Source organism: Ursus arctos, unplaced genomic scaffold (assembly GCF_023065955.2).
Source record: "Ursus arctos isolate Adak ecotype North America unplaced genomic scaffold, UrsArc2.0 scaffold_20, whole genome shotgun sequence".
NCBI lineage: Eukaryota > Metazoa > Chordata > Mammalia > Carnivora > Ursidae > Ursus > Ursus arctos.
In genome coordinates, this window is record NW_026622875.1 from 3,761,968 (window position 1) to 3,780,683 (window position 18,716).

General features: G+C 36.6%; 1 long non-coding RNA gene across 2 annotated transcripts in view; it reads right to left on the reverse strand.

The window, feature by feature from the left end:
• The window catches only part of LOC125282045 (uncharacterized), a 379,334-nt gene that overhangs the window by 233,875 nt on the left and 126,743 nt on the right, over positions 1-18,716 (reverse strand). For both annotated transcript variants that reach the window (XR_008960637.1, XR_007189166.2), the window contains one exon: positions 3,820-3,944. This is a non-coding gene — a long non-coding RNA (uncharacterized LOC125282045). The remainder of the gene's footprint in view (positions 1-3,819; positions 3,945-18,716) is intronic.

Below are 18,716 nucleotides of genomic sequence, written 5' to 3' on the forward strand. Positions count from 1 at the left end.
TTTTAAGAGATTCTTAATATGGTAGATGTTTATATCCTCCCAATATTCATATGTTGAAACCCTGATCCCCAGTACAATGGTATTTGATGATAGGGCCTTTGGGAGGTAATTTAGGTTAGATGAAGTCTTGAGGGCCATGGGGTCCTCATGGTGAGATTGTGCCTTTCTAAGAAGAGACACCAGGGAGCTTGTGCTCTCTTGCTCACTCTCTCTCTTCCATGTAGGGCACAGAGAGAAGTTGGCTCTCTATAAGGCAGAAAGAGTGCCATCACCAGAAACTGACTATGCTGCTGCGCTGATCTTAGACTTCCACACTCCAGAATCATGAGAAAATAAATTTCTATTTTAAGTCACCAATTTGTGATATTTGTATGGCAGCCCTAGGAGACTGAGACAGAAGGATACATTATAATGATGATTTATTTGAATTATGTATTTTAAAAACAAAAACAAAACTAAGACTGCATTGGGTTATTATGTCTCAATACTATAGATTTTTACCATTCTTATAAATGAAAATTTATATTGTAAATTTTAAATACAGAACTACAATACAGAACTATAATTCAGAACTAAATCACAGTCAAAAGGGAAATAAATAATTCCATGGGTTTATTAGCAAGTGCAACTGTAAAGTTCTGAAGAGTGAGAAAATGTTCCATCTTCAGCCAAAATTATTCAAGCGTAACTCGATCAAAGATAATATTCAGAACGCTGCCTTCAGTGAGACCACAGGACCAGAAGGCTTCAGATGGACACAAGCCAGTTCTGAGTGCTGCAGCTGACAGGAATTATCTCAGCAGTTCAATTACTGTTCTTTCCAACTCTTCTTCCATATTAATGTCTATATAAGTTCCCAAAGCTGCCCAAATATCATTTATATGGAGGAATACTGCTCCTTTGAAAAGCAGAGCAGACTTAAAACTCTACAAAGAAACTAGGAGAAACTGTACATCTAGTGACTCAATCAAATTTATAGGCTGACCTTCCTATTTTAACCAGAGTGGAGTAATAAAGAGAAAATATGAATTCAGGACAATGTTATCCTGATGATGAACACTGGTGAGCAAAGATTAGTAGACAAAGAGATCATAGCTAATAGCTGAAAGGAGATTATATAAGTGATCCATCTACTTCAATAGCTCTTTCTTCCATGATAAACTTAACACTGTTCTTTCAGAACATTGTGGAAATCCTGCTACTCTCCAGGTATGGACTGAAAAATCACTAACTCCTTTGATTCACTCCATTTCTATTTTACACAAATAGACCATATTGACTTCAAATAAGAATTTATGGAAAAACAAAATTACACTATCTTTGCACAATATTTTACTTTTTAATTTTTATTTAGAAAATAAATATCTCAAATGAATTTAGACAACTTTATTTCATTCTTCAGCATCATTTTCAAGTGTTTCATAAACTGTTTATCAGACCATTTTAAGAGATATTTCACTATTTCTATTAATTTATAAATTAATTATAACAAATATTTTGTGGTGCTACAACATACAAAAATAACATTTTGAAAAATATATTATGGCCCTGGATTGCAAACGAGGATTTGAGACTTTTTAAGTTCACTATCTAGAATTAAGATATTCAGTGAACTCAAAAGAAAACATTCTTCTATAGAATAGACTTTTATAGACTTTCTATTCAAAGAGGGAAACTGAGTAAATGTTTCATAATCCCATTTTAAATTTTCTCTAGAAAATGTTTCCCATGTTTCATATCCTCATTTCTTTCCACCACGCTTCCCACATAAAATTATAGATTATTTGAGGTGGCTTAGTTAGTTAAGCACCCAACCCTTGTTTTTGGCTCAGGTCATGATCCCAGGGTTGTGGGATCTAGACCCATATGGAGCCCTGTGTTGGGCTCCATGCTCAGCAGGGAATCTGCTTGAGATTCTTTCCCTCTGCTTGCGTGCATACATGGGTGTGTGCACACACATGCTTTCTCTCTCTTTCAAATTAGTAAATCTTTTTAAAAAGTTATAGATTATGATTAAAACCGTAAAGTCCAGGTAAATGCATAAAAGCAATTTTCCATTTCTATCCAAGAAGAATGGATTTTAAAATTCTTGTTGATCCTTTATTTCTCATGTTTAATCCTACAATCACATTTAGCTCCTATAATAACTTTTTTAAATGTGCAGTTAAAATGTACCCTTTTGGTTTCAAATCCACAGCATAATTTCCCTCTACAAGCTGTTTTTACTTTTAAAAAAAATGTAGTCCAACAGTACCCTATTTTTTTAAACATTTATTTTGTAGTTATATATTCACAGTCAGTTTCAAAGAAATATGCCAGGATGTCCTGTGCACTCTTCACCCAGCCTATCCCAATGGTAATATCTTCCATAATTTAGTACAACATCAAAACCAGAGAGTTGGAATTAGTTCTCCATTGTTTTTGCTGAGCTAAATGAGTTAATGAATTTTCTCTAAACCTTCTAAATTTTACATAATACATCTTTATATAGGTGTGAGTGTGCGTGCATGTGTAAACATGTGTATAAATAACTACGTTAAATATCTGAAAATTAGCTATTCCATTCCCTTTTCTTTCACACAAATACTTTTAAGCTCCACTATTTAAAAATTATTTTTACCTAAATATCTTTTTTTTTAAAGATTTATTTATTTATTTATTCGACAGAGATAGAGACAGCCAGCGAGAGAGGGAACACAAGCAGGGGGAGTGGAAGAGGAAGAAGCAGGCTCATAGCGGAGGAGCCTGATGTGGGGCTTGATCCCACAACGCCGGGATCACGCCCTGAGCCGAAGGCAGACGCCTAACCGCTGGGCCACCCAGGCGCCCCTTTACCTAAATATCTTAATCATACTACATTTATAATCATTCTTTGCTTCCTTGCCATAATTCTTCTAAAGGTAAGTTTCAAAATAATAAATTAACTGGATAATATGTATTCTTTATCTAGACTTAATACAAATGAAATGAATTTAATATCATCTCAGGTGTCTAAAAATGCCCTCAGGAATATCGCATTGGGAAGACACTTAAGGAATCTGTCTGCTTTTGAAGAGTCTGGAGCAATTGCCTCAATATAAATTTGACTTAGAGCTTAATGTTTCATTGTAATTTCTAGTATTGGTTTCTAATATCCTTACATAATAGTATTTATAAGTTAAATATATCATTAATTTCATAATTTTCATGATAATGTTACGGCTAAATTTCATATTCCAGTTTTTGTGGAATTATCTCTAATCCTGATGGGAATTAATGTTGAAGCAGAGCTCCTTTTTTTTCCCCTTCTGTTAATCCACTTACGTAGTCTTGAATTTGAGATTAATTTTGCTATATTTTATATTTGCATCCCTTATTTAGACATGGGTAGAGAAGTACAGATTTCATTTTAGGCTTTGACTTTCTTCAAAACTGTGTCTATGAAACAGTGTTAGCAAGTAGAAAGAGCCTAGGGATTGTTAGTCTTGTGCCTGGAGGAAAACTTAAAAAATAATATCACACTGAGATGTGGGCAATATTTTTTGTGTTCAAGCTTTAATATCTCTAACTTCCTGAGGTCTTCAGGAATCATGGAATACGTTTACAGTCAATCTGGAGCTGGATAAATAGAGAAAACTACAACGTTGGTCAGTGTCTTTGATAGGACCCAAGGAAGTATTGCCCAATTGGTGATACTAAGTGAAAAGGAGGAATGGCAGAGTTGTAGGATTAGAAGATTTTCAGGCACATTTATTGTTTCCAATATCCACACAAGTTTGGAATTATTACCCTTACTTTAAAAATACGAAAAATAAAATTCAGAAAAGTAAAGTGACTTACCTAAAGTTGCAGATGTGGCAGTTATTGAAATCAGGGTACAAATTCAGTTGTGAGTTCTCCAAACACTTCGAACTTGCTCATTTGTTATAACAGCTAGAGACTTCAAGTGTTTCTTTTCAATTAATCTTTAAAAAAATAAAGATTAAAAAATTATTTTTCAATTAATGTCAAAACAACAATGCATGTATAAATGCTATTTTCTAGAAACATGACAATTAGTCAAAAGGAAAAAGTTCAAACAAGTTCTAATAACTGAATTATGTGTTATTATAATTTTCAGAACTCTAAGTGTGCTAAGTATTCTGCATTAACAGATATTTGACATATCACATATCCCCTCTTGCATACCTGTCTAACCAGGGGGAGTTTCTGCATTGTCCAGGTGGGACTTTTCTTTCCATATCATTACTGTCCATTCTGTGAGTGCTTCAAGAACCTCAACTGATGTTTTGGAAGATTGAGAGAAAGTTAATGAGTGTTCTGGATGTTTGACATGGGACAGAGTTGACATAGGTGCTAAGCAAAATTTCAGAAGACATAAAATTATTCTGCTAGATAATAAGCAGGCCCCACGGGCCCTACAGGCAGCATGTACCTAATGAGGCTACTGAAACTCTCTCCAAATAACTATAGAAATGGCCTCTGTGTTCCATACTTACTTGGACAAGGGAAGGGCTACAGGCATGCTCAATTTCAAGGTAGAAACCTGGCATTAGCCAAAATGTGCTCAACTGTCTCAACATCTTTATTTCTATCTAGTCTGCACAATGTGAATTTTCCTGTCTACCAGAGGAAGATTGGGAATTGTGGGAAAGCAAGAAAAACACAAAAATACATATTCTAAGATTGTATGTAGCTACATGCATGTATGCGTATCCAGGTAAATAATACAAGTGTACACACGCATGCACATGCACACATTATATAAAAATATGCAGTAAAATATGAGCTCCAAGGACAGCAAGGATGGTGCTGACTTCCTCACCTTTGTGTTCTCAATGCGTATAAAGGTACTTAGCTTGGAAAAAAAAATTTCTTAAACACTTGCATACCCTGGGTATATATTCTAGACATTTGGTTTGTATATCCTAGATATTTTATGTAAGCCCCCAAGACCCACTTGCCACTCTTCACCACTCTTCTCTGTGCCATATGGAGCTAACTCTGTGAACCTCATCTAAAGGCTCTATTGGCCTCTGGCTTCAAGTTTGGTCCAGTCACTGGGTATAACGGGCGAGTGATTACAGGATGGAAAAACAATTTATTTCCATATCCTCCCTCAGAGTTTGGCCATGTCTCTCTACCAGAGGGTCATCAGAATTTGGTGAAGTCTGTACACCAAAGAATACAGCTTCTATCCGGGAGGTAATGCATCTCTTCTTTCTCCGTCTCTGTGACTGTTCCCTCCAACTGTATCTGAAGCCTACGGTAGCTGAAGCTCCAACAAACAGTGGGAAGCTTGATACTTCCCATTCATGTTAGCCACATATTCCTAAACAGCTCCGCTCATTTAAAATTTTTTGATTTTGACATGTGTCTCCCATCAGGACTCTGACTGATAAAATTCACTTCTTTTCTTTTTCTATAGAGTTTTAAATTAGACTTCTATTTCAGTGCCCACTCTCAAATAAACCATGATAATATTATAAAAGCCCTAGTTCTTCCAAAAGCAAGAATTCTTGCTGAGTCTCTCTTTGTCGACATTCTACCTTTCCAGCTCTAGGAGTTCCTGCTATATTTTTTGTTCAAAGCAAAAATGGTGTCAGATGAAGGGTAAAAAACAGAGGATTGTACATAAAGGAAAAGACTGTAAAACATGATGTACACAAAATACTTTTTCAAAGATAAATCATACCATCTTGCAGAACAGAAGTAAGTGAACGACAAGTAGCAAGAATTTCTCCGAAACAACTTTGCTGTGGACTCTGTAAGCGTGACTTCATTCTTTTTACTTCCTAGACTCTGCAGCTTTCCTTATCACTGGCTTCTTTTACTAGCAATAAGAAATATAAATCACCAAAAAGAATCACAAGTCTCATTTTAAAACTCTTTCCTCTTAAATCTAGACAAATTTCCTTTTTTCTGATAAAGAATTTCTCCAGAGTTTTAAGAGATCGCCTTCCCTCTTAACAGATTTCTTTTAAATCCGATTGCTGTTATGTTGTTCTCCTCTGATTCTTCAAATTGGTGTGTTTCCAATTCAGTCTTCTTATCAAGGCACATTATTACATAATCTTCTTTCTCTACTCCTTCTAACTAGTAAGAGTCTCTGCAGCCCTCCATAGACCTCAACTCAGTTCCTAAAAGTCATGTTGTTTCACGTTTTCAAACCTCACTGGAGGGAAGGAGTAATTGGAAGTGTGATGTGAAGCACTGTATACACAGTAAAATTACCTTCCCCAGCCCTCAGAGGAGACAGATGTAGGTGACTGAAAGGAGGTTATTTTCTTTTTGGATAGCAGAGCTCTCGCCAATTATTGTTCAAAGACGACTTCATAGGAAAGTCAGAGGCATCAATTATTAGCCATTTTTCTCTATTCTTCTAACCCAATCATATCTCTAAAATTATTTCTAATGTAAACCCCATGGAAAGAATATAACCTCTTAGAAACAAAATTATATCCAAAATATATAGAAGAATAAAAGAAAATATACCCAAGTGAATTTTGATAAGCTTTGAACTGTCTCCTTCAGTCACTAATTAAGGTCAAATACAGCTCGCAATGTGCTTTGTCTTGCGTTCAACAAATTCTTTCCTTTTCAAAATATCGAAGCAGTTATCATTCAGAAATGATCCAAGGAACTCTATCCAGGTGAGATGGATATTTTGGTCACTCTGATATTTGAGGTTTTAGGAGAAAGTTGAAAGACACTTGAATGTTGATTGCTAAGTTATTATACTGTTATAGTTATGTTAATTGCTACAATTAGTTATTCACACCAAGACAAGAACAAAGCTGTCTAATTGTGTTAGAGCTGATAGAACTGATTAAAAACTAAGTGAAATAATATGAATATTTCTCTTAAAACCTTACACCTGATCTTAGAAGTCAGATCAATTTAATTTAAACAGGGAGATTTTTTCCCCTTAATTCTTTGCTTTTGGTTCTTGAGAAGACATTGAAAAGTTTGTCTAAAGCCAAATGGATTTCATAATTAGTAGAAATAGCTTTCAAAGTAAATTGTCTTTTAAATATTGTACCTGAAGAATAAGAGAACTAATTTTAAAACAGATTAATAAATATATAAATGACAACTAACATTTACCATTATACATCAGGAATTGTTCTAAGTGCTTACTGTGTCATTTTAATGAATCTACAGAATTACCCTAGGATATAAGTCATTATTATCTTCATTTTACAAATACGGGGATGAGACATCAAGGTTTAAATAACATGCCCACAGGCAGACCTGGCATTCATGAAAGAGATCTGTCGCTACCCAAGACCATGATTCTATCCCACATGTTAAATTTTAAATATGAAGAGTACCAATTTGTTACATAGTTATAAGAGTTCTTTTCAAAGTGCTAAAAATAGCACTGGTATATTTTAAATCACAATTCAGTGATCTCAGCAAATACTGTCCTATTTATTGCATTACTGTGAGTCTACTGATCCATGCACATGATTATAAGAGTTTTAAAATAAAAATGTATTTTTAGCATACATAAATCAGTTACTTAATAACCAAATACACACTTTTTAAAGTCTTAAATGAACCATTTAAACACCACTAGAGCTCTTATTTATAAGTGCCATTTTCTAAACATAAGTTTTAATTGCTTTCGTTTGAACTCTTAAACTTAAGGGAGTTCAATGTATTTACATTTCTAAGAGCAATAAGCATAAATTATAAGACAAAGTTAGAATCAGAGGTCTTGTCTCTTGGTCATTACAAATGAGGGCAGATGTATACAAATACCTGTTCAAGTTCTCTTTCAATTCAATTTGGCCTTCATCCCATTTTGTCTAATAATTCTATCTAGGGCCTGCATTTGGTTGAGGACAATAGCTGGTTGTTTGTTTCCTTTATACTAGGACAATCATCCTGTTTGATTCTCTTCTAAAACAGGTTTTATTTTTATTTTTAATAAACATAAGTAAAATTAATTTTGATTAAAATTTGCTTCTATAATTATTGTAATTTAAATGGTTCAAAGGAAAGCTATTGATGAATATTAGCAAAGATGAACTTATTTATAACAGTGATGCAGTAAACAGAATTAGAAGAAAAGTGATAGATTGGGAGTATTTGCACTACTTATCCAAAATCCAAAATATATGTAGAACACTTAGAAATTGATGCAAATTACTAGAGAACTTAAGAAAAATATGCAAAAGATAAAAATCAACCAACTCACAGTAGAAGAAATATAAATGGCTAATAAACAAACAAAAATATTTTCTCATAAAAATCAAAACTACAAAACTGAAATAACCATAACATATTTTAACATTGTTGTTTCAAAAATGAATAGATTGAATGGAGGAGTTAAGATGGCGGAGGAGTAGGGGACCCCTTTTTCAGCCGGTCCCAAGTCGACTAGGATACGTACCAGACCAGCCTGATCATCCACGAATCAGCCTGAGACGCAGGAAGATACATCTGGATCTCTACAAACGAACATCTCCAGCGCTGAGTATTGAGGTACGAAGCGGGGAGCCGTGAATCCGCGCACAGATATCGGAAGATAAATGAAGGGGGAGGGAGCCGCCGCGTTCGGGCACCGGGAAGCGGTAGCCACCTGCATGGGGGAGCGGGCGGACTCGCGGAGGGCACCCATGAGAGAGTTAACTGAGACCATGAGCGGGGAGCACGCACTACCAGTCTGAGGGCCGGAGCTCCGGAGTGAGCACGAACCACACGGAAACGGAGCTCCGGAGCACACGGGGGTGGCTGGCGGCTGGTGGTGTTAGAAACACAAAGGACAGAGACGCGCCGGCCCTGGAAGTGAGGGCAGGGACGCCGGGTTGGTGCGCACATCCCGGGACGCTGCAGGGTTGAGCAGCACCAACAGTAACAGAGTTAAAGTGGCCAGAACATCAGTGGAGAACGGGCCGCAATCCCTCTGTTCTGTGACAGAGGCTGAGATTCGGCCGCTGCTGCTCTGACTCTCAGAAGAGGCACAACAGACCGCCAGGGAAAGCCGCCAGAGAACAAAAGCCTGGAAATACCGGCTCACAGCGTGCCCATCCCCATCCCCCCTCGCAGGGGACACGGAGACTCTACCCAAACAGGGTTGCCTGAGTATCGGCGCGGCAGGCCCCTCCCCCAGAACACAGAAGGCAGGCTGAAAAATCAAGAAGCCCACATCCCGGGGCGCCTGGGTGGCGCAGTCATTGAGCGCCTGTCTTCGGCTCAGGGCGTGATCCCGGTGTTCCAGAACGAGTCCCTCATCGGGCTCCTCCGCTGGGAGTCTGCTTCTTCCTCTTCCACTCCCCTGCTTGTGTTCCCTCTCTCGCTGGCTGTATGTCACATAAATAAGTAAAATCTTAAAAAAAAAAAAAAAAAAGAAGAAGAAGAAGAAGAAGAAGAAGAAGCCCACATCCCTAAGATCCCCATAAAACAAGTGCGCACTGCCTGGGTCCTGGTCAATAACTTGGGCTCTGGACAACCCTGCCATCTCTCCTCATCAGAATGATGAGAAGGAGAAATCCCCCCCCAGCAAAGAAAAGACAATGAGTCTGTGGCCTCTGCCACAGAACTAATGGATATGGATATAACCAAATTGTCAGAAATGGAGTTCAGAGTAATAATGGTCAAGATGATGTGTAGACTTGAAAAAAATATTAACGAAAATATTAATGAGAATATAGAACTCTAAGGGTGGAAATGAGAGCAAATCTGGCAGAAATTAAAAATTCTATGAATCAAATGCAGTCAAAACTAGATGCTCTGTTGGCCAGGGTGAATGAGGCAGAAGTATGAATCGGCTAATTGAAGGATGGGTTAGTAGAAGAGAAAGCTAAAACAGAAACTTGGTTCAAAAAAATCCAATCTCAAGAATGAAGGTTACGGGAGATTACTGACTCAATGAAACGTTCCAATGTCAGAATCATTGGCATCCCCGAAGGGGTGGAGAAAAACAGAGGTCTAGAAGAGATAGTTGAACAAATTGTAGCTGAAAACTTCCCTAATCTAGCAAAGGAAACAAGCATTCGTGTCCAAGAGGCAGAGAGGACACCTCCCAAGCTCAACCACGAAAAACCTACACCACGTCACGTCATAGTGTAATTCGCAAATATTAGATCCAAGGATACAGCATTGAAAGCGGCCAGGGCAAAGAAATTTCTCACGTACCAAGGCAAAGTTATCAGAATTATGTCAGACCTGTCTACACAGACCTGGAATGAGAGAAAGGGGGGGGGCATTTTTAAAGCTCTTTCAGAGAAAAACATGCAGCCAAGGATCCTTTATCCAGCAAGGCTATCATTCAGAATTGATGGAGAAATAAAGACCTTCCAGAATCGCCAGTCACTGACCAATTTCATAACCACGAAACCAGCCCTACAGGAGATATTAAGGGGGGGTTATATAAAAGTAAAAAGGCCCCAAGAGTGATACAGAACAGAAAGTCACAATCTATAGAAACAAAGACTTTACTGGCAACATGGCATTGTTAAAAACATATCTCTCAATAATCAGTCTCAATGTAAATGGTCTAAATGCTCCCATAAGTGCTACAGGGTGGCAGATTGGATAAAAAGACATGACCCATCCATTTGCTGTCTACAAGAGACTCATTTTGAACCTAAAGATACATCCAGACTGAAAGTAAAGGGATGGAACACCATCTTTCACGCCAATGGACCTCAAAAGAAAGCTGGTGTAGCAATTCTCATATCAGACAGATTGGATTTTAAACTAAAGTCTATAGTTAGAGACATAGAAGGGCACTATATTATTCTTAAGGGATGTATCCAACAAGTGGATATGACAATTATAAATATATATGCCCCCAACAGGGTAGCAGCAAGATACACAAGCCAACTCTTAACCACAATAAAGAGACATATAGATAAAAATATGTTAATAGTAGGGGACCTCAACACTCCACTATCAGCAATAGACAGATCACCTAAGCAAGAAATCAGCAAAGAAACAAGAGCTTTGAATGCCATACTCAACGAGTTGAACCTCATACATATATATATAGAACACTACACCCCAGAACCAAAGAATACTCATTCTATTCTAATGCCCATGGAACATTCTCAAGAATAGACCATGTTCTGGGTTACAAAACAGGTCTCAACCGATACCAAAAGAATGAAATTATTCCCTGCATATTCTCAGACCACAACGCTTTGAAATTGGAAATCAACCACAAGGAAAAATTTGGAAGAAACTCAAACACTTGGAGACTAAGAACCATCCTGCTCAGGAATGACTCGATAAACCAGGAAATCAAAAATCAATTTAAACAATTTATGGAGACCAACAAGAATGAAAACACAATGGTCCAAAACCTATGGGACACTGCAAAGGTAGTCCTAAGGGGGAAATACATAGCCATCCACGTCTCACTCAAAAGAATAGAAAAATCTAAAATGCAGTTTTTATATTCTCACCTCAAGAAGCTGGGACAGCAACAGAGGGACAGGCCTAATCCACTCACGAGGAAGCAGATGACCAAGATTAGAGCAGAAATTAATGAATTAGAAACCAGGAGTACAGTAGAGCAGATCAACAGAACTAGAAGCTGGTTCTTTGAGAGAATTAATAAAATTGACAGACCACTGGCAAGACTTATCCAAAAGAATAGAGAAAGAACCCAAAGTAATAAAATTATGAATGAAAAAGGAGAGGTCACAACTAACACCAATGAAATTGGAAGGATTATTAGAAATTTTATCAACAGCTTTATGCCAATAAATTAAGCAATCTGGAAGAGATGGAGGACTTCCTGGAAACCTATAAACTACCAAGACTGAAACAGAAAGAAATTGATTTTTTAAACAGGCCAATTAAATATGAAGAGATCGAAACAGTGATAAACAACCTTCCAAAAAACAAAACTCCAGACCCGGACGGTTTTCCTGTGGAATTCTACCAAACATTCAAAGAAGAAATAATACCTATTCTCCTAAAGCTATTTCAAAAAATAGAAACAGAAGGAAAGCTACCAAACTCATTCTATGAGGCCAATATTACCTTGATCCCCAGACCAGGCAAAGACCCCATCAAAAAGGAGAATTACAGACCGATTTCCCTAATGAATATGGACGCCAAAATTCTAAACAAGATCCTGGCTAATAGAATCCCACAGTACGTTAAAAGGATTATCCATCATGACCAAGTGGAATTCATCCCTGGGATGCAAGGGGGGTTCAACATTCACAAATCGAGCGGTGTCTTAGATTTTATCCAGAAGGAAAAAGCCAAAAATCATATGTTTCTCTCAATAGATGCAGAAAAAGCATTTGACAAAATACAGCATCCTTTCCTGATTAAAACCCTTCAGAGTGTAGGGATAGAGGATACATTCCTCAATCTCATAAAAACTATCTATGAAAAGCCTACAGCAAATATCATTCTCAATGGGGGAAAGCTGGAAGCCTTTCCCTTAAGATCAGGAACATGACAAGGATGCCCACTCTAGCCACTATTATTCAACAGAGCCCTAGAAGTCATTGTAACAGCAATCAGACAACATAAAGGGATAAAAGATCCAAATCGGCAAAGAAGTCGTCAAAATGTCTCTCTTCACCGATGACATGATACTCTATATGGAAAACCCGAAAGAATCCACTCCCAAACTATTAGAAGTTATAGAGCAATTCAGTAATGTGGCGGGATACAAAATCAATGCTCAGAAATCAGTTGCATTTCTATACATGAACAATGAGACTGAAGAAAGAGAAATTAGGGAACGCATCCTATTTACAATAGCACCAAAAACCATACGTTACCTTGGAATTAACTTAACCAGAGACGTAAAGGACCTATATTCTAGAAACTACAAATCACTCTTGAAAGACATTGAAGAAGACACAAAAAGATGGAAAAATATTCCATGCTCATGGATCGGAAGAATTAACATAGTTAAAACATCCATGCTACCCAGAGCAATCTACACTTTCAAGGCTATCCCGATCAAAATACCGATGACATTTTTCAAAGAACTGGAACAAATAGTCCTTAAATTTGTATGGAACCAGAAAAGGCCCCGAATCACCAAGGAACTGTTGAAAAGGAAAAACAAAGCTGGGGACATCACAATGCTGGATTTTGAGCTGTACTACAAAGCTGTGATCACAAAGACAGCATGGTACTGGCACAAAAACAGACACATAGACCAATGGAACAGAATAGAGAACCCAAAAATGGACCCTCGGCTCTTTGGGCAACTAATCTTTGATAAAGCAGGAAAAAACATCCAGTGGAAAAAAGACAGTCTCTTCAATAAATGGTGCTGGGAAAATTGGACAGCTACATGCAAAAGAATGAAACTTGACCACTCTCTCACACCATACACAAAGATAAACTCCAAATGGATGAAAGACCTCGATGTGAGACAGGAATCCATCAAAATCCTGGATGAGAACATAGGCATCAACCTCTATGACATCGGCCAAAGCAACCTTTTTCATGACACATCTCCAAAGGCAAGAGAAACAAAAGATAAAATGAACTTGTGGGACTTCATCAAGATTAAAAGCTTCTGCACAGCCAAGGAAACAGTCAAAAAAACTAAGAGGCAGCCCACGGATTGGGAGAATATATTTGCAAATGACACTACAGATAAAAGACTGGATCCAAGATCTACAAAGAACTTCTCAAACTCAATACGTGAGAAACAAATAAACAAATCAAAAAATGGGCAGAAGATATGAACAGACACTTTTCCAATGATGACATACAAATGGCTAACAGACACATAAAAAATGTTCAAAATCATTAGGCATCAGGGAAATTCAAATCAAAACCACACTGAGATACCACCTTACGCCAGTCAGAATGGCAAAAATTGACAAGGCAAGAAATAACATTGCTGGAGAGGATGTGGAGAAAGGGGATCCCTCCTACATTGTTGGTGGGAATGCAAGTTGGTACAGCCACTCTGGAAAACAGTGTGGAGGTCCCTTAAAAAGTTAAAAATCGAGCTACCTTATGACCCAGCCATTGCACTACTGGGTATTTACCCCAAAGATATAGACATAGTGAAGAGAAGGGCCATATGCACCCCAATGTTCATAGCAGCATTGTCCACAGTAGCTAAATCATGGAGGGAACTGAGATGCCCTTCAACAGATGACTGGATTAAGAAGTTGTGGTCCATATATACAATGGAATATTACTCAGCTATCAGAAAGAACGAGTTCTCAACATTTGCTGCAACATGGATGGCACTGGAGGAGATAATGCTAAGTGAAATAAGTCAAGCAGAGAAAGACAATTATCATATGATTTCTCTCATCTATGGAACATAAGAACTAGGAAGATCGGTAGGGGAAGAAAGGGATAAAGAAAGGGGGGTAATCAGAAGGGGGAATGAAGCATGTGAGACTATGGACTCTGAGAAACAAACTGAGGGCTTCGGGGGGGGGATGGGGGAATGGGATAGGGTGATGATGGGTAGTAAGGAGGGCATGTATTGCATGGTGCACTGGGCGTTATATGCAACTAATGAATCATCGAACTTTACATCGAAAACCAGGGATGTACTGTATGGTGACTAACATAAATAAAATAAAATAAAATAAAATAAAATAATATAAATAAAATAAAATAAAAATAATATAATATAATATAATATAAATAAAAATGAATAGATTGACAATATCTGATATAGGTGATGTTCTTGGGAAATATCATTTTTAACCTTCACATTACCTAAAAAGGACTGATAATATCCAGTATTGGTGAATATTTAGGAAATCAATAGTCTCATACTCTTTGAAATTATGGAGAAAATGTGATATAATATCTTTGGAGCCCATTTAGTTGTATAAACTAAATGTAAAAATTTAGTTTTTCATAAAATTTAAAAATGGGCAAAACTTTTAATTGATGTATAATTTATACAGTATGGAGAAATACACTTTTTCACAATGAAACACATGAGAAAATACATTGCATCATTATATTGTGAGCAAATTGTTTTAACAATCAAAACATTATGGTTAAATACTAGGATGTGGTTCTAATGAATAAAATCAATCTAATATACTGATACAAAGAGATCTCTAAGATGTGCTTTAAAGGATAAAGCCAATAATCAAAACCATATATAAACTGTATATATCAAATCAAAACTATATATAAAATATATAATCAAAACTATATATGAAATAACACTATATTACATATACTATATATATTACAGTGAATACTCATAGATGAACTCTTTTTCTTGTTTGAATTTTTAACAGAATTTATTTATATATCCTTTATGTAATAAATATTTAAAAATGGACAAGAAAATGAAAGACGGTTGTTGTTAAGTTTATTAAAGTAATGAATGATCTTACTTTTCCCCCAAGTAGAGGGGTTTTAGAGTGATATTCAAAAACTCTCAAAATGACATTCATTGTCAATTGTTTTAGGAAAGAGAAAATAGATTTAGATTGATTTTTTTATTCTTTTAAATATTGTTACTATTTTTCTGGGATAATATATAATTTGTTGTCAGGGGAGCATGTGAAGAACTGGAGCTAAGAAATAAAAGGATGTGGAATGTCTGCTTTTGACAGTCTTTAGTCTTCTCAGCTGTGCCTGAAGTTGATGATCCAGTATTTCTGCCTTGTTATGTTCATCACTCCCAGCTCAGTCATGTTATTTCAAGAACACATCAAAAAAGATCTCTTTTTGCCTTAAGTGTAACATATCCATCTTCTTCTTTAGATAAGTTGAAGACCTTTGAAGGAAATGGTTTCAAAACTGTTTTGACAAATGGAATTATCTGGGAATTTTTTTTTTTTAATAATGTAGCTATCTGGAAATTCTGAATCATAAAGGCTCTGGAGGCTTCAGCAGTCAATCAATCCGTCAATCAACGTGTGTGTGTGTGTGTGTGTGTGTGTGTGTGTGTGTGTGTGTGTGTGTATGTATGTGTTTCTGGAAGACAGAAAGGGCCCTGTCCCAACTAATTTTGATAGATCTGTCAGATTTTAAAATCATTCATGTGTTTTCTAGAAACATTGAATACAATGTGGGGGCCACCTGATGCTATTTTCAAGTTTAAGTATACAACTTTTTGAGAGGATGTTTGATGTCTGTGTTTTGAAATTGTGTATTGAGAGTTCTATGTTAGTGGTCGTTATGGGTTGGATTGTATGCCCAAAAAAGATATGTTGAAGTCCTAAGATACCCCAGCGCCTCCCCCAAGTACATGTAAATATAGCTTTATTTGGAAATAGGTTCTTCGCAGATATAATCAAGTTACAACAAGCTGATTAGGATGGACCCAAGCAGACAGAAGCAAAGATTATAGTTAACACTCCTACAAAACAAAGGATGATCCTCGCCTAGAGGCTTCTAAGGTAACACGGCCCCAGAGATACTAAATAGACCCTCATTTTCAACTGAATTCAGTAGAGCAGAAGTATGGGGGTTACTTGTTTTCTCCAACTTTTTCTTCTTGTCCTCAAACTCTTTGACTTCTTTATCATGTCCATATTGAAACAAGTTTACAATAAATTGTTGTATATGTTTGAGGTTTTTGACACTTTGTGAAATTTTGATTAACAAGTATAAAATTTACCAAACTTTCAGTTTTCTCACATTTTATGTATACAGTTGACCCTTAAATAACAGGGGTTTGAATTATACAGGTCCACTTATATGCATATTTCCTTGATAAATATAGTACCATAAATGTACTTTTCCTTACAAATTACTTAATAACATTTTTTTAAAGATTTTTATTTATTTATTTGACAGAGATAGAGACAGCCAGCGAGAGAGGGAACACAAGCAGGGGGAGTGGGAGAGGAAGAAGCAGGCTCATAGCAGAGGAGCCTGATGTGGGGCTCGATCCCAGAACGCCGGGATCACTCCCTGAGCTGAAGGCAGACGCTTAACGGCTGCGCCACCCAGGCGCCCCTAATAACATTTTCTTTTCTCTAGTTTACTTTATTGTAAAAATACAGTATATAATACAAATAACATACAAAATATGTGTTAATCCACTCCTTAAGTCATGTCAGTAAGGCTCCCAGTCAATAGTAGGCTATAACTAGTGAAGTTTTGAAGAGTCGAAAGTTATATGCAGACTTTGATTGTGCCAGGCAGGGGGGAGCTGGTGCTCCTGACCCCCAGCACCACAAACCTGTGTTGTTCAAGGATTAGTTGTGATTTAATAGTGTGCATTACAGAGCGTTTTGGATAAGTAGACATAATGTATTATGGCGCCCAGAATTTAGAAAGCACATAATGCAAAATAACTATTGCTAGCACTACGCAATAGTTGTTCTTTTCTGGTATTTCCTATTCTTCTATTTTATCTGCCCAAACAGCTTACAAATTGATGTCGCATTTGAATAACTCTTATATTGTGTCATTGAAATATTTTGACCACAACCCACAATTAGAAACATATCTTACAATGTAACTGAGTTAAAAATTGGCTTCAACTTTAACATTTGTCTAAAAGGAATTCTTTGTCTAAAAGGAATTCTTTGGCTTTGGCTTCAGCATTCAAAACCCCAATTAAGATACATAATATAGTACAATTTCTGGCAAATGTGAGTTTTAGATTGTGTGTTTAATTATTATGCAAGTGTATGCACAATCTATACATATATGTGAACACATGTATAACTATGTATTTATATATACACATATGTAATTGCATGCACATACACTTGTAACAATATAATAATTACAACAACATAACTAATACAAAAAGTCATGTCATGTGGACTGCATTACCTTTACTCAGCTAACTCACTATCCACCTTAAAACAATACAAAGCTTTATCTGGGCTCTTTTTACATTTCCTTAGAGAAAAAAGTATTCTTTACCATGTCTTGTGAACTCATCTTTTCATGTATTCCTAAAGAAGGTTCTTTCTTCTTTATGTTACCATACTATTTCTCTTCTTCTAACAATTACTAATTACCTATTTTTGCATTTTAAAAAACTCTCTACAGTTTAGTTGCCTAAAATGACAATGTGTCATTTCTCATCCTTCTGTAGTTGGCTAAGTGGCTCTTCTTTTGTTTTCACCTGGGTTCATTCACGTGGCCTTATTCAGCAGGAGTCTTAGCTTGGCCAGAAGGTTCCAAATGGCCTCACTCAGATGTCTTCCAGTTTGGACTGGCTGGCTGCCAGAGAGTCTCAGTCCTCTTTCATGTGTCTTCTATCCTCCAGTTAGCTGACCTGGCTACCACACATGATGGTCCATGGTGGCGTCCAAGAGGGTAAAAATAGAAACTGCAAAGCCTCTTTAGGCACAAGCTCTAGAACTCATAGTGCCACTTCTGCTACCTTATACTGTTCAGTATAAGGTATTGTTCAAAGCAAATCAATCATGAGGCTGTCCCAGATTTAAGGGGGGAAGAAATAATACCACCTTTTAATGGGAGGAGCAAAGAAAATACAGTTGAACTAACAGAAATCATTGCCTTTAACTCCCAGGTTATCTTCGCTATCCTATAGACCAAGAAAAGCTAATTTTCAAGGTAAATTCTAAGAAGGTGTTAAAGTGCAACAACAAAAGGCTAACCAATCTTGAATTAATAATTCTCCAAATTATTACTGTGCCCACTAAGTGCCATCAAAATGCTTAGAATCTGGGAATACAATGATAATTAAGATATTTCCTTGTTCTAGTGGCAATTACAACAAATCCAGCTAAATAGATGTGCTAAATACAATGAAGTAATATAGATGAGTTTGAAATAAAGGGGAAGAGTGTTTTAAAAATTTGATGTAAAGAGGCATT